Source organism: Gossypium arboreum, chromosome 5 (assembly GCF_025698485.1).
Source record: "Gossypium arboreum isolate Shixiya-1 chromosome 5, ASM2569848v2, whole genome shotgun sequence".
In the NCBI taxonomy this organism is placed as follows: domain Eukaryota; kingdom Viridiplantae; phylum Streptophyta; class Magnoliopsida; order Malvales; family Malvaceae; genus Gossypium; species Gossypium arboreum.
In genome coordinates this window covers 82,854,282-82,860,281 of record NC_069074.1, presented here as the reverse complement: position 1 = coordinate 82,860,281, position 6,000 = coordinate 82,854,282, and positions in this window count along the sequence as shown.

Genomic DNA, 6,000 nt, shown 5'->3' with positions numbered 1-6,000 from the left:
GAACAGTACCAAGTGTGTACCCGAAATACAAGAAGACGAGTTTTCGACAAAAGCTAAAAACCTTATTGTCGAAGCCACACAATCCTGTGGTAGGCCGTATGCGACAACACAGCCGTGTGATCGACGAAGGCCAGGCCGTACGCAAGATATGGCCATGTGAGCCACACAGACTAGGCTAAATTGGGTGTGTGGGCCCACACGGGCACGTCACATGGGTGTGTGATATCTGGTCCAGGCTGTGTGATCCACACGAGTAAGGCCAATTTGGGAGTGTGGGCCCACACGGGCATGTGAGCCCATTACACTGAAATTTTTTGTAGGGTCGCTCAGGTCATCCTAAATGACTGTGGACCTACTATAGGGTCGAAAAAGGCTTACTAACCCTAAAATTATGTGTTTTGCTAGACTGTTATACTGATCTGAGAATGTCTGTACCATCTATGTCTGCTATCTGTTTTTATAAGCATGTATTACCTGTAATTCTGTATGCATGTTCTGTTCTGTATTGTGATTGGTGTGGGATGATATATATATTGGAGGAAGTGTTCTAAAAGGCAGATTATGCCTAAAATCTGGCAGCATGGCTACATTATGTCTAATATGTCCCGCATTGGTGCAGCATGGTATGTAGGGTTGGATGAGTGTTTTAAACACCATATGGTGTGTAGGGATGGTCGAAGATGGTGTGTAGAGGATGGGGATATGATTCTGTTATCTGATTTGCATATCTGTAACTGTATATGTATCTGAAATGGGCTCAGGCTCGAATCTGCATCTATATCTGACATGGGCTAAGGCCCGATTACGAATCTGTCTGATTTGTGATATTCTGTATGTATACATGCTTAACTCTGCTGGGTTACACACTGAGTTTACGTTAACTCACCCCTTTTATGTTTGTCTGTAAAGTAACCCACTGTCTTAGGCGGATCGGTGCAACAGAGGACTCGATGGTGACCACCTATTTTACTGCTTTATTTTGTTTTTAGGTTATTAAGTTTGGCATTGAAGTTGTATTTTCTGGGACTCTGGACTCTTTTAAAACTTTGACGTTGGTTTTGGGATTTTGGTTTTTACGTATTTAACACAATGATGATTTTTTAAAAGCTTGAATGGATTTTCTGAACACAATGTTTTACAAGCTTTCACTACAAACACGTTTTACCTCTAAATGTTTAAAAGCTTTAAAAATAATAATAACTCTAAAGGCTAATGAACTGGAAAGGTTTTAACTTAACGACAATGGTTTTTCAACCCTTTTTTTATGTGACACTTTCGGATTCGACCATAATGTCTAGGCCGGGTTTGGGTGTTACACTTAGCCAGTGTGACCCTAAACAGTGCCTCACACGGTCTACCACACGGCCTAACACACGACCGTGTGGCGATGAAGACCATGTTTTTCGATGTTCATAAATTGCAGAAATTTAGATTTTTGTTATCCACCTGTTATGAATTCGATGCAAAAGCAACAATAATGAATTCTCGTCCCTAAAATGACATTATAGTGACAAATTAAATGACTTATTCATAAACAAATCACTAAGATTAATGTCCAAAACCGAAGTTATATCGAAGAACTTTTAACACAAAATCTTAAATCGAAACTTACCAGCAATCGAATTGAACTAGGCAAGAGAAGTTAGACCCTGTACAGAATCAATTTGGAGTAACATAGCAAAATGAAAGGTAATTTGAAGAGAAGAAATCAAAACGAAGAAAAATAAAAAACATATGAGGAATGGCAGAAAGACATGGAAGAAGAAAGAAAGAAAAGAAAAAAAAATGTGAAACCACATAAGAGGTTTCTGGGAAGTTTAATTAACTAAAAAAATAACTACCACAATGAGCAATTCAAAATAAAACATTTCCCTATTTCTTTCATAGGGATTTGAAGACAGGACCAAAGAGTACACAGAAGCTTAACCATTGAATCACTAGGCTCATTGTTGCCATCAATTGATCGAAATTAACTTATAACTCTCACATGTCCAAAGATAGGATTTTAATTAAAAATAGAAAAATTTCAAGAAATAGGATTCGAACCTAAAACCTCGCATTCAAAACTAAAACACTTAACCATTGAACCAGATCAATTTGCTTATACAAAATTTCCAAAATATAGACTCAACTGGTGCTATATTTTTGGTGTGTAGGGATGGGTGGGTTGATTTTATCCCACATGGTGTGCAGGGCTAGACAGAGATGGAGTGTAGAGGCTGGATGGGTAGGACTTGCATACTATTTACTGTTACTACAAAGGGTTAAGGCCCAAACATATGACTGTTTCTGTATTAAGATGAGCTAAAGTCTAAACTGATTTTGCCACTATTACTGTATTGGGTTAAGGCCCTAACTGAAACTGAATTGTTACTGATCTGGGCTCCGGCCCAGACTGTATTTTGCTCACTATATGTTTAACTGTTTGTTTATTAAGGGATTACACACTGAGTTTTCATAAACTCACCCTTCTGTTTATCTGCGCAGGTAATCTTTAGGGAGATAGGTGCTGCGAGGGACTCAAAGGTGGCCACACAACTGCGCATGCTTCTACTTTTGACTTTTAAATTATAAGTATTTTAATTTGTTTTTTTTACTGTAATAAGGCCTTTATGGATTTTAACTTTAATTTACTTTATAACTGTTAGTGTTAGGAAACTCGAGTTTTCGAAAGAAACAATGTTTTTTACCAAGTAAACGCACGTACGCAACTATTTTAAAAAGTTTCCGCTATAAAATGATATTTTGAAATTAATAACGTTTTAAAGTAAATACTTTTGATAATGACGCAAGTTTTAAATCATCTTTTAGATTACACAAAGAGGCTAAATAAACATTGGGCTTTTCAAACGAGATCATGATTTACGAAAAACACTTCAAAGTGACATTGCCAGATTCAGCCATAACGTCCAGGCCGGGTTTAGGGTGTTACATCTGATATGTACCTTAATGACACGACATGGTGTGTAGGGATAGGTGGGTGTTTTTAACCCCAAATGGTGCGATGGGATGGTCAGAGATGGTGTGTAGAGGATGAGGGTTAGATTTTGTATATCTGTATCTGCATCTGATTCTGTTACTGTATCTGAAAAAGGCATGAGTCTGCATCTATATCTGTTTCTGGTTATGTGTATGTTGAATATATGCTTACATGCTTATTTCTATGGGTTACACACTAAGTTTACGTAAACTCACCTCTATTTTCTGTTTCTGTTCAGGCAATTCACAGACTTAGGCGGATTGGTGCAGAAGAGACTCAGTGGTGACCACTTTACTATAAATTGTTAAAACTTAGTTCATATAGTTTATTTTAATATTTTGGTTTAAATTTTAAGAGTTTGTAATTTCTGGACTTTATGATTTTTAACTGTGGTTTTTATTTGTTTATTATCTGTATGCTATGACGAAATATTTTATGAACTCACGATTCCAAAAACAAATTGAGTTTTAAAAATTCAATGGTTTTTCGTAAGCTTCCGCTGTAAAACACGTTTTTTAAGGCAAGTTAACTATGTAAATAATGATTTGACGATGGTTCTAAGCAAATATGAAATTGATAACTAAGAGGCTTTATCGTGATAACTACATTTTCAAAACCCATTCCTTGTGACATCACCAGATTCGGCCATATCGTTTAGGCCAGGTTTGGGATGTTACAACACTAAAGTTGAAAATGTTGTAAATGTGCTAAGGGTTGCGTCATTAATGCATGATGACATGTTTGTATGGTACTTATTCTGATCATTCCTTGAGCTTGTTAAGCTCACCCACTCCATTTTAAAACCATTGTAGATTTGTTGTGTTTCAGTGTGAGCGGTGTGGTTTAGATGGAGTGATCCAAGCAATACTTTAGCATTATTTTGTAGGTGCTTATTTATTCATTTATGTTTTGGGGAAATAAAGGCAATATGATAGACTTTTTGCTAGTTTTTGCCATGATATTTAGGATGTCTTCATGACTTTATTGCTTTAGATTTTATGGACACTGGTCTGGATATTTTGATTTCTTGTTTAAGCATATTTATGATGTTTTGAACTGCTATTATGGACATTTTGACGATGGTTGATGATGTATTAGTTATAAGTTGATTAGTTTATGGTTAGAATGAATTATATGCCTTATTATGCTATATTTTTGCTGCCTGGCGCAGAGGTATTGATATTCAGGTTTTAAAAATGATACCTTCATGATTTTTGTAAGTGCAGGAAGTCAGTAACGTAATTTGGTATATATACCATATGACGAGTATCGATACTCAAGGTAAAGTAATCGATACTTTATGAAAGGTACAGATAATTTCTGAGATTTTGATTTTAAATGAGGAACAAAATGTTGTTTTGGTATCGATTTTCCAAGTAGTATCAATACCATTTAAGAGAAATACCAGTTCCTTTGATTCAGTATTGTTACCTATGTGAATAATTCAGAATTTTTGTTTAGTGGTTTAAAAGCATATCTAACTCTCGTTTTATGTTCGCATGATGAATTTTTAGCATGTTTTAATGATATTCAAAATATGTATGACTTAAAAATTCTTACAAATGCTAAAATGGAAGGTGTTTGCTTAATAATGAGATCAATTTTAATGAGTGTGATGTGTAATGATGGTGTGACATCCTAATATTCAAGTTCAGTGACTATGCCGGGTATATGTGTTAAATTCTTAGTCTTTTCTTTGCTTTGATTATTGGTATTGATTCACCTTTTTTCATTTGTTATTCTAGGCATAAAACTCCCTTATTTGCTTCCCCGGAAACTGTTAGAATCAATTTTGAGCCTCCTGAATAAAAAATGAGTCCAGTAAATCTGGAAACAACTTCTAATCATCTTAGGACTTTTGGGCCTTTGTGAATGCTACCCTAATATCACTCTTCATTCTAGTTTATGAATTTCAAATTTTTTATTCTTCCAGTTTGTGAAATCTAATTGATTTTCCTACTTCTTTGTTCTTTGACATTTATGTACCTTCTGCATTAATCACTAATATGTGGATTTGTTGACTGTAGATATCATACTTAATAGCTTATAAATTTTTCATATCAATTACAATTCTTAAATATATCATTATTTAATTAGTTTAAACTTTTGATGAACAACATGATTGAGTATAAGCTATGTAGGTAATTCATGTTTCGTGGATATGTAATACAATCTAAGTAAACCCCGCTCATGTGTGCTAGTTGGCAAGAGTTGGGATTCTTTAAATTCTGTTGACACTAACAAATTAAATCTTAGGTACATAACTTTAAGGTTATTTGTTAATAAGTGAAATAATTTCAATGAACTTCTTTTAAGGGAGACTTGTTGCTAGGATTTTTGTTGGTTACTATAACAAATTCATTAAAGAATATTGGAATTTATCTTTGCATTGTTGACCAAACTAGTGAATCAAAATTGAGATTTCGCCTTTCACTAGATTCTAATGGTATTGATTTCACAATTTTTTTTGCGATATTTCTTTTAGTAGTTTTATTTTAAAATTTAAATTTTAAAACTCTTGTTATTTTAATTGTAATTTATCTTGGATCAGTTCTTTTTGTTTGGACCAAATTTTGGTTTGTTTTGGTTGTGTTTCAGTTTATTTCGGCTTATCTTAGCTCATACCAATTGGCATAAGATTTTTACACTTCCAATAAAAATGTACACTATTTTCTCTTAAAAAGTAAGAATTTTATTTTATAGTTGCATTTAGAAATAAAATATAATCATTGGATGCAATTAATATTTTTTAAAAATATATTTTTCAATAAATTGTTCAAATGTATATTGTTATGGTATATTTGCATATATAATATATTTTATCAGGAAACTAAGAATTAGACTATATATAAACGGGAAAATATATTTAATAAACAACAATAGGCCTGAAACAAAACATAAAATACACTAGTATGATTACCAAAACAAAAACTTTGCATCCACTAGTATGATACTGACTCCTTGATCTAGAGAAGTTGGTAAAAGAAAAAGTATTTAAGCTTTGAGCAAGAGATGGGAAG